Source organism: Cherax quadricarinatus, chromosome 81 (genome assembly GCF_038502225.1).
Source record: "Cherax quadricarinatus isolate ZL_2023a chromosome 81, ASM3850222v1, whole genome shotgun sequence".
Lineage (NCBI taxonomy): Eukaryota > Metazoa > Arthropoda > Malacostraca > Decapoda > Parastacidae > Cherax > Cherax quadricarinatus.
In genome coordinates, this window is record NC_091372.1 from 15,851,482 (window position 1) to 15,861,081 (window position 9,600).

At 52.6% G+C, this 9,600-nt stretch overlaps 1 protein-coding gene across 1 annotated transcript in view; it reads left to right on the forward strand.

Moving 5' to 3' along the window:
* The window catches only part of LOC128699735 (sex peptide receptor-like), a 41,821-nt gene extending 32,851 nt beyond the window's left edge, over positions 1 to 8,970 (forward strand). Inside the window, exon 2 of the mRNA XM_070102473.1 lies at positions 8,482 to 8,970. The gene's annotated coding sequence lies outside the window, so the exon portion shown is untranslated. The remainder of the gene's footprint in view (positions 1 to 8,481) is intronic.
* Positions 8,971 to 9,600: the final 630 nt, after the last annotated feature.

Here is a 9,600-nt window from a genome sequence, read left to right on the forward strand (position 1 = left end):
GACAGTGCTTAACCTGACCTGACATCACCTAACATGTAAGTTCTAAACAGTGCTGTTTTGTGCTTGTCTCCTCTCCCAGTGGGTGAAACGTCGTATTAATCAAAGATGCCTTTGCCTCAATACCTTTTCTTGAAACTATGTATAAATTATGCCTCTATTTCCTCCCAGTTATTCCACTTCCTGCCTGAAGCTGAAGAATTAATTCGTATAATCTCTGTGAAGCTTCTATGGTTTTCCCTTCATCCTGTGTACTTGAAGCCTTGAATTATTGGGATTATAAACACGGGACAAATAATTTGATAATTCATTTGCAGTTCTCTCTGAAACATGTAGACTGATGTTGATCAGCCCTCACTGATACATTCCCCTGGCCACACACAGGACGCCGCTACGTCCATACAGCCAGCGGACACTGTAGTTACATGTGGTAACTTACCAGGCGTAACCTGTATTGTTATATCAAGTTCTTAATAGAAGGTAGAGTATGTAAACTTGGTCATGGCACGAGCCGGGGGGCGTTGACCCCCAGGCACGAGCCGGGGGGCGTTGACCCCCAGGCAAGAGCCGGGGGCGTTGACCCCCAGGAACACCTTCAACGTATACTCCAGGCACCCGCCATGTATACTCCAGGCACCCTCCATACTCCAGGCACCCGCCAGGTGTACTCCAGGCACCCGCCATGTATACTCCAGGCACCCGCCATGTATACTCCAGGCACCCGCCAGGTGTACTCCAGGTACCCGCCAGGTGTACTCCAGGCGCCCTCCAGGTATACTCCAGGCACCCTCCGGTTACCCTCCAGGCACCCTCCAGGTGTACTCCAGGCACCCGCCAGTTGTACTCCAGGTACCCGCCAGGTATACTCCAGGCGCCCTCCAGGTATACTCCAGGCACCCTCCGGTTACCCTCCAGGCACCCTCCAGGTGTACTCCAGGCACCCGCCAGTTGTACTCCAGGTACCCGCCAGGTATACTCCAGGCACCCTCCAGGTGTACTCCAGGCACCCTCCAGGTGTACTCCAGGCACCCGCCAGGTATACTCCAGGCACCCGCCAGTTGTACTCCAGGTACCCGCCAGGTATACTCCAGGCACCCGCCAGGTATACTCCAGGCACCCTCCAGGTGTACTCCAGGCACCCTCCAGGTGTACTCCAGGCACCCGCCAGTTGTACTCCAGGTACCCGCCAGGTATACTCCAGGCACCCGCCAGGTATACTCCAGGCACCCGCCAGGTACACTCCAGGCACCCGCCAGTTACACTCCAGGCACCCGCCATGTATACTCCAGGCACCCTCCATACTCCAGGCACCCTCCATACTCCAGGCACCCTCCATACTCCAGGCACCCTCCATACTCCAGGCACCCTCCATACTCCAGGCACCCTCCGGTTACACTACAGGCACCCGTCAGGTATACTCCAGGCAACCTCCAGGTATACTCCAGGCAACCTCCAGGTATACTCCAGGCACCCGCCAGGTACGCTCCAGGCACCCGCCAGGTATACTCCAGGCACCCGCCAGGTATACTCCAGGCACCCGCCGGTTACACTCCACTCACCCTCCAGGTATACTCCAGGCACCCGCCAGGTATACTCCAGGCACCCGCCAGGTATACTCCAGGCACCCGCCAGGTATACTCCAGGCACCCGCCAGGTATACTCCAGGCACCCGCCAGGTATACTCCAGGCACCCGCCAGGTATACTCCAGGCACCCGCCAGGTATACTCCAGGCACCCGCCAGGTATACTCCAGGCACCCGCCGGTTACACTCCAGGCACCCTCCAGGTATACTCCAGGCACCCGCCAGGTATACTCCAGGCACCAGCCAGGTATACTCCAGGCACCAGCCAGGTATACTCCAGGCACCAGCCAGGTATACTCCAGGCACCCGCCGGTTACACTCTAGGCACCCTCCAGGTATACTCCAGGCACCAGCCAGGTATACTCCAGGCACCCGCCGGTTAAACTCCAGGCACCCCCAGGTATAATCCAGGAACCCGCCAGGTATACTCCAGGCACCCGCCAAGTATACTCCAGGCACCCTCCAGGTATACTCCAGGCACCCTCCAGGTATACTCCAGGCACCCGCCAGGTATACTCCAGGCACCCGCCAGGTATACTCCAGGCACCCGCCAGGTATACTCCAGGCACCCGCCGGTTACACTCCAGGCACTCTCCAGGTATACTCCAGGCACCCGCCAGGTATACTCCAGGCACCCGCCAGGTATACTCCAGGCACCCGCCGGTTAGACTACAGGCACCCTCCAGGTATACTCCAGGCACCCGCCAGGTATACTCCAGGCACCAGCCAGGTATACTCCAGGCACCAGCCAGGTATACTCCAGGCACCCGCCGGTTACACTCTAGGCACCCTCCAGGTATACTCCAGGCACCAGCCAGGTATACTCCAGGCACCCGCCGGTTAAACTCCAGGCACCCCCAGGTATACTCCAGGAACCCGCCAGGTGTACTCCAGGCACCCGCCAAGTATACTCCAGGCCCCCTCCAGGTATACTCCAGGTACCCTCCAGGTATACTCCAGGCACCCGCCAGGTACGCTCCAGGCACCCGCCAGGTATACTCCAGGCACCCGCCAGGTATACTCCAGGCACCCGCCAGGTATACTCCAGGCACCCTCCAGGTATACTCCAGGCACCCCCAGGTACACTCCAGGCACCCTCCAGGTATACTCCAGGTGTACTCCAGGTATACTCCAGGTACACTCCTGACACCCGCCAGGTATACTCCAGGCACCCTCCGGTTACACTTCAGACACCCGCCGGGTATACTCCAGGCACCTTCCGGTTACACTCCAGGCACCCGCAAAGTATACTCCAGGCACCGTCCGGTTACACTCCAGGCACCCGCAAAGTATACTCCAGGCACCAGCCACGTATACTCCAGGCACCCTCCAGGTACACTCCTGGCACCCTCCAGGTATGCTCCAGGCACCGTCCAGGTACACTCCAGGCACTCTCCAGGTACACTCCTGGTACACTCCAAGCACCCTCCAGGTATACTCCAAACACCCTCCAGGTATACTCCAAGCACCCTTCAGGTATACTCCAGGCACCCTCCAGGTACACTCCAGGCACTCTCCAGGTATACTCCATGTATACTCCAGGCACCCTCCAGATATACTCCAGGTATACTCCAGGCACCCTCCAGGTATACTCCAGGTATACTCCAGGCACCCTCCAGATACACTCCAGGCACCCTCCAGGTACACTCCAGGCACTCTCCAGGTATACTCCATGTATACTCCAGGCACCCTCCAGGTATACTCCATGTATACTCCAGGCACCCTCCAGGTATACTCCAGGTACACTCCAGGCACCCTCCAGGTACACTCCAGGCACCCTCCAGGTACACTCCAGGTACACTCCAGGCACCCTCCAGGTACACTCCAGGCAACCTCCAGGTACACTCCAGGCACCCTCCAGGTACACTCCAGGCACCCTCCAGGTACACTCCAGGCACCCTCCAGGTACACTCCAGGCACCCTCCAGGTACACTCCAGGCACCCTCCAGGTACACTCCAGGCACACTCCAGGTATACTCCAGGCACACTCCAGGTACACTCCAGGCACCCTCCAGGTATACTCTAGGTACACTCCAGGTATACTCCAGGCACCCTCCAGGTATACTCCAAGCACCCTTCAGGTACACTCCAGGTATACTCAAGGCACCCTCCAGGTACACTCCAGGCACCCTCCAGGTATACTCCAGGTATACTCCAGGTATATATTACAAAATGATCAGTAGACTCAGTAACGTTAACTGTTATATACACATTAACTCTCACACAGCAAAAAGAGACGGTGACCACAACATTCTGGTCTCGGACCATTTACAAAGTCAGTGTGACTGTAAATGGTCCAAGACAGACCGAAACATCGTGGTCAGCTGCTGTGTCCTAAGTGCGAGTTATCTATATAGTGATCCAGCTACCGTAACTGTCGTGGTGAGTGTCGAAGATCCTGGATACCTGATCCTTCCTGATCCTTCCTGATCCTTCCTGATCCTTCCTGATCCTTCCTGATCCTTCCTGATCCTTCCTGATCCTTCCTGATCCTTCCTGATCCTCCCTGATCCTTCCTGATCCTTCCTGATCCTCCATGATCCTTCCTGATCCTTCCTGATCCTTCCTGATCCTTCCTGATCCTCCCTGATCCTTCCTGATTCTCCCTGATCCTCCATGATCCTCCCTGATCCTTCCTGATCCTTCCTGATCCTTCCTGATCCTTCCTGATCCTTCCTGATCCTTCCTGATCCTCCCTGATCCTTCCTGATCCTTCCTGATCCTCCCTGATCCTCCCTGATCCTTCCTGATCCTTCCTGATCCTCCCTGATCCTTCCTGATCCTTCCTGATCCTTCCTGATCCTTCCTGATCCTTTCTGATCCTCCCTGATCCTCCATGATCCTCCCTGATCCTCCCTGATCCTTCCTGATCCTCCCTGATCCTTCCTGGTCTTTCCTGATCCTCCCTGATCCTTCTTGATCCTCCCTGATCCTCCCTGATCCTTCCTGATCCTTCCTGATCCTCCCTGATCCTTCCTGATCCTCCCTGATCCTCCCTGATCCTTCCTGATTCTTTCTGATCCTTCCTGATCCTCCCTGATCCTTCCTGATCCTTCCTGATCCTTCCTGATCCTCCCAGATCCTTCCTGGTCTTTCCTGATCCTCCCTGATCCTTCCTGATCCTTCCTGATCCTTCCTGATCCTTCCTGGTTCTCCCTGATCCTTCCTGATCCTCCCTGACCTTCCTGATCCTCCCTGATCCTCCCTGATCCTTCCTGATCCTTCCTGATTCTTCCTGATCCTCCCTGATCCTTCCTGATCCTTCCTGATCCTCCCTGATCCTCCCTGATCCTTCCTGATCCTCCCTGATCCTTCCTGATCCTCCCTGATCCTTCCTGATCCTTCCTGATCCTCCATGATCCTCCCTGATCCTTCCTGATCCTTCCTGATCCTTCCTGATCCTCCATGATCCTCCCTGATCCTTCCTGATCCTTCCTGATCCTTCCTGATCCTCCATGATCCTCCCTGATCCTTCCTGATCCTTCCTGATCCTTCCTGATCCTGATCCTCCATGATCCTCCCTGATCCTTCCTGATCCTTCCTGATCCTTCCTGATCCTCCTGATCCTTCCTGATCCTACCTGATCCTTCCTGATCCTACCTGATTCTTCCTGATCCTTCCTGATCCTTCCTGATCCTCCCTGATCCTTCCTGATCCTTCCTGATCCTCCATGATCCTTCCTGATCCTTCCTGATCCTCCCTGATCCTTCCTGATCCTTCCTGATCCTTCCTGATCCTCCCTGATCCTTCCTGATCCTTCCTGATCCTTCCTGATCCTCCCTGATCCTTCCTGATCCTTCCTGATCCTTCCTGATCCTTCCTGATCCTTCCTGATCCTCTCTGATTCTTCCTGACCCTTTCTAATCCTCCCTGATCCTCCCTGATCCTCCCTGATCCTCCCTAATCCTCTCTGATCCTCCCTGATCCTCCCTGTTCCACCCTGATCCTCCCTGATCCTTCCTAATCCTCCCTGATCCTCCCTAATCCTCCCTGATCTACCCTGATCCTCCCTGATCCTCCCTGATCCTCCCTGATCCTTCCTAATCTTCCCTGATCCTCCCTGATCCTCCCTGATCCTCCCTGATCTTCCCTGATCCTCTCTGATTCCTGATCCTCTCTGATCCTCTCTGATTCCTGATCCTTCCTCTTCCTGATCCTCCCTAATCCTCCCTAATCCTCCCTAATCCTCCCTGATCCTCCCTGATCCTCCCTGATCCTCCCTGATCCTCCCTGATCCTCCCTGATCCTCCCTAATCCTCCTTAATCCTCCCTAATCCTCCCTAATCCTCCCTGATCCTCCCTGATCCTCCCTGATCCTCCCTGATCCTCCCTGTTCCACCCTGATCCTCTCTGATCCTCCCTGATCCTCCCTGATCCTCCCTGATCCTCCCTGATCCTCCCTAATCCTCCCTGATCCTCCCTGATCCTCCCTGATCCTCCCTGATCCTCCCTGATCCTCCCTGATCCTTCCTAATCTTCCCTGATCCTCCCTGATCCTCCCTGATCCTCTCTGATCCTCCCTGATCCTCCCTGATCCTCCCTGATCCTCCCTGTTCCTCCCTGATCCTCCCTGATCCTCCCTGATCCTCCCTGATCCTCCCTGTTTCTCCCTAATCCTTCCTGATCCTCCCTGATCCTCCCTAATCCTCCCTGATCCTCCCTGATCCTCCCTGATCCTCCCTAATCCTCCCTGATCCTCTCTGATCCTCTCTGATCCTCCCAAATCCTCCCTGATCCTCCCTGATCCTCCCTGTTTCTCCCTAATCCTCCCTGATCCTCCCTGATCCTCCCTGATCCTTTCTGATCCTCCCTGATCCTTCATGATCCTCCCTGATCCTTCCCGATCATCCCTGATCCTTCCTGATCCTTCCCGAACCTTCCTGATCCTCCCTGATTCTTCCTGATCCCTCTGATCCTCCCTGATCTTTCCTGATTCTCCCTGATCCTTCGTGATCCTCCCTGATCCTTCATGATCCTTCCTGATCCTTCCTGATCCTTCCTGATCCTCCCTGATCCTTCCTGATCCTCCCTGATCCTACCTGATCCTCCCTGTTCCTCCCTGATCCTCCCTTATCCTCCCTGATCCTCCCTGATCCTTCCTGATCCTTCCTGATCCTTCCTGATCCTTCCTGATCCTTCCTGATCCTCCCTAATCCTCCCTAATCCTCCCTAATCCTCCCTGATCCTCCCTGATCCTCCCTGATCCTCCCTAATCCTCCCTGATCCTCTCTGATCCTCCCTGATCCTCCCTGATCCTCCCTGATCCTCCCTGATCCTCCCTGATCCTCCCTGATCCTCCCTAATCCTCCCTGATCCTCCCTGTTCCTCCCTGATCCTCCCTTATCCTCCCTAATACTCCCTAATCCTCCGTGATCCTCCCTGATCCTCCCTGTTCCTCCCTGATCCTCCCTGATCCTCCCTCATCCTCCCTAATCCTCCCTAATCCTCCCTGTTCCTCCCTGATCCTCCCTGATCCTCCCTAATCCTCCCTAATCCTCCCTGATCCTCCCTGATCCTCCCTGATCCTCCCTGATACTCCCTGATCCTCCCTGATCCTCCCTCATCCTCCCTAATCCTCCCTGATCCTCCCTGTTCCTCCCTGATCCTCCCTTATCCTCCCTAATACTCCCTAATCCTCCGTGATCCTCCCTGATCCTCCCTGTTCCTCCCTGATCCTCGCTGATCCTCCCTGATCCTCCCTGATCCTCCTTGATCCTCCCTGATCCTCCCTCTATTACTAAGCAGAATGACACGCTTCACGACTGTATCACCATATTCTGCTATGTATAATAATCTATGTAACTATTGTATATATACCTGAATAAATTGATTTATTTTCTAATTCCACAAAGGTTTAAGTATCACTAGTCGACCATTCAGATATTAATATCTTCAATAAACGAGGTAAAAGGTTGGGATTAAATTCCCTTTGGCTTCTCTACGCAGCTCGTTAATGATGACTTTCTCAAATATACTCATGTACATAAATGTGTGTATTCGTATACATGGCTAAACTTGTTAACCTGACAGCAGAGTTATGGGTTTGCTCTGTTAACCTCACAGCAGAGTTATGGGTTCACTCTGTTAACCTCACAGCAGAGTTATGGGTTCACTCTGTTAACCTCACAGCAGAGTTATGGGTTCACTCTGTTAACCTCACAGCAGAGTTATGGGTTTACTCTGTTAACCTCACAGCAGAGTTATGGGTTCACTCTGTTAACCTCACAGCAGAGTTATGGGTTCACTCTGTTAACCTCACAGCAGAGTTATGGGTTTACTCCTAACCTCACAGCAGAGTTATGGGTTTGCTCTGTTAACCTCACAGCAGAGTTATGGGTTTACTCTGTTAACCTCACAGCAGAGTTTTGGGTTTGCTCTGTTAACCTCACAGCAGAGTTATGGGTTTGCTCTGTTAACCTCACAGCAGAGTTATGGGTTTACTCTGTTAACCTCACAGCAGAGTTATGGGTTTACTCTGTTAACCTCACAGCAGAGTTATGGGTTTGCTCTGTTAACCTCACAGCAGAGTTATGGGTTACTCCTAACCTCACAGCAGTTATGGGTTCACTCTGTTAACCTCACAGCAGAGTTATGGGTTTACTCTGTTAACCTCACAGCAGAGTTATGGGTTTACTCTGTTAACCTCACAGCAGAGTTATGGGTTTACTCTGTTAACCTCACAGCAGAGTTATGGGTTCACTCTGTTAACCTCACAGCAGAGTTATGGGTTTACTCTGTTAACCTCACAGCAGAGTTATGGGTTTACTCTGTTAACCTCACAGCAGAGTAATGGGTTTACTCTGTTAACCTCACAGCAGAGTTATGGGTTCACTCTGTTAACCTCACAGCAGAGTTATGAGTTTACTCTGTCCTTAGTTAAACCACTTTCTTCTGTTTTCAGATTGACGTATAACCAGAGGCAGGAGGAAGACGTATTCCTGGCGACCACTGCAATAACAACTTGAAGACGCATTATTGACGTTCCCCATACCAGTGTCTGCCGAGTTATGTTCAGCATCAACGTTCACAACTATTATTATTAAAAACTCATTTAAAGGAGCATCAAGGCATAACAAGATAAACACATCTCCTTGAACTAGGGAGGCTGCGCACACCTGTAGGAGCATCAAGGCATAACAAGATAAACACATCTCCTTGAACTAGGGAGGCTGCGCACACCTGTAGGAGCATCAAGGCATAACAAGATAAACACATCTCCTTGGACTAGGGAGGCTGCGCACACCTGTAGGAGCATCAAGGCATAACAAGATAAACACATCTCCTTTGACTAGAGAGGCTGCGCACACCTGTAGGAGCATCAAGGCATAACAAGATAAACACATCTCCTTGGACTAGGGAGGCTGCGCACACCTGTAGGAGCATCAAGGCAAAACAAGCTTGGACTAGGGAACCTGTAGGAGCATCAAGATAAACACATCTCCTTGGACTAGGGAGGCTGCGCACACCTGTAGGAGCATCAAGGCATAACAAGATAAACACATCTCCTTGGACTAGAGAGGCTGCGCACACCTGTAGGAGCATCAAGGCATAACAAGATAAACACATCTCCTTGGACTAGAGAGGCTGCGCACACCTGTAGGAGCATCAAGGCATAACAAGATAAACACATCTCCTTGGACTAGAGAGGCTGCGCACACCTGTAGGAGCATCAAGGCATAACAAGATAAACACATCTCCTTGGCCTAGGGAGGCTGCGCACACCTAGAAAATCCAATATATTGTTCCCGTGCTCTTCCCAGCCGCTAAAAACCTTGGTCAAACTGGTGAGCTCTCTGTACAACCGCTGAGCCCTTCAGTATAGACTGCTAACCAGTTCAAATTTTATATACATCAATAACGAAGTAAATAACATTCGTGATTTAAGCTCTGATATGTCGTCCATGTTGTTCTCCTTCCATTGTAGTTTTTATAGTGAATTTGGTTTTGGAATAAAGTTAATAATTATAGAATATAAGGGAAGGTAGGAGAGGAGAGTACTTAAACAACTCCGGGGATAATC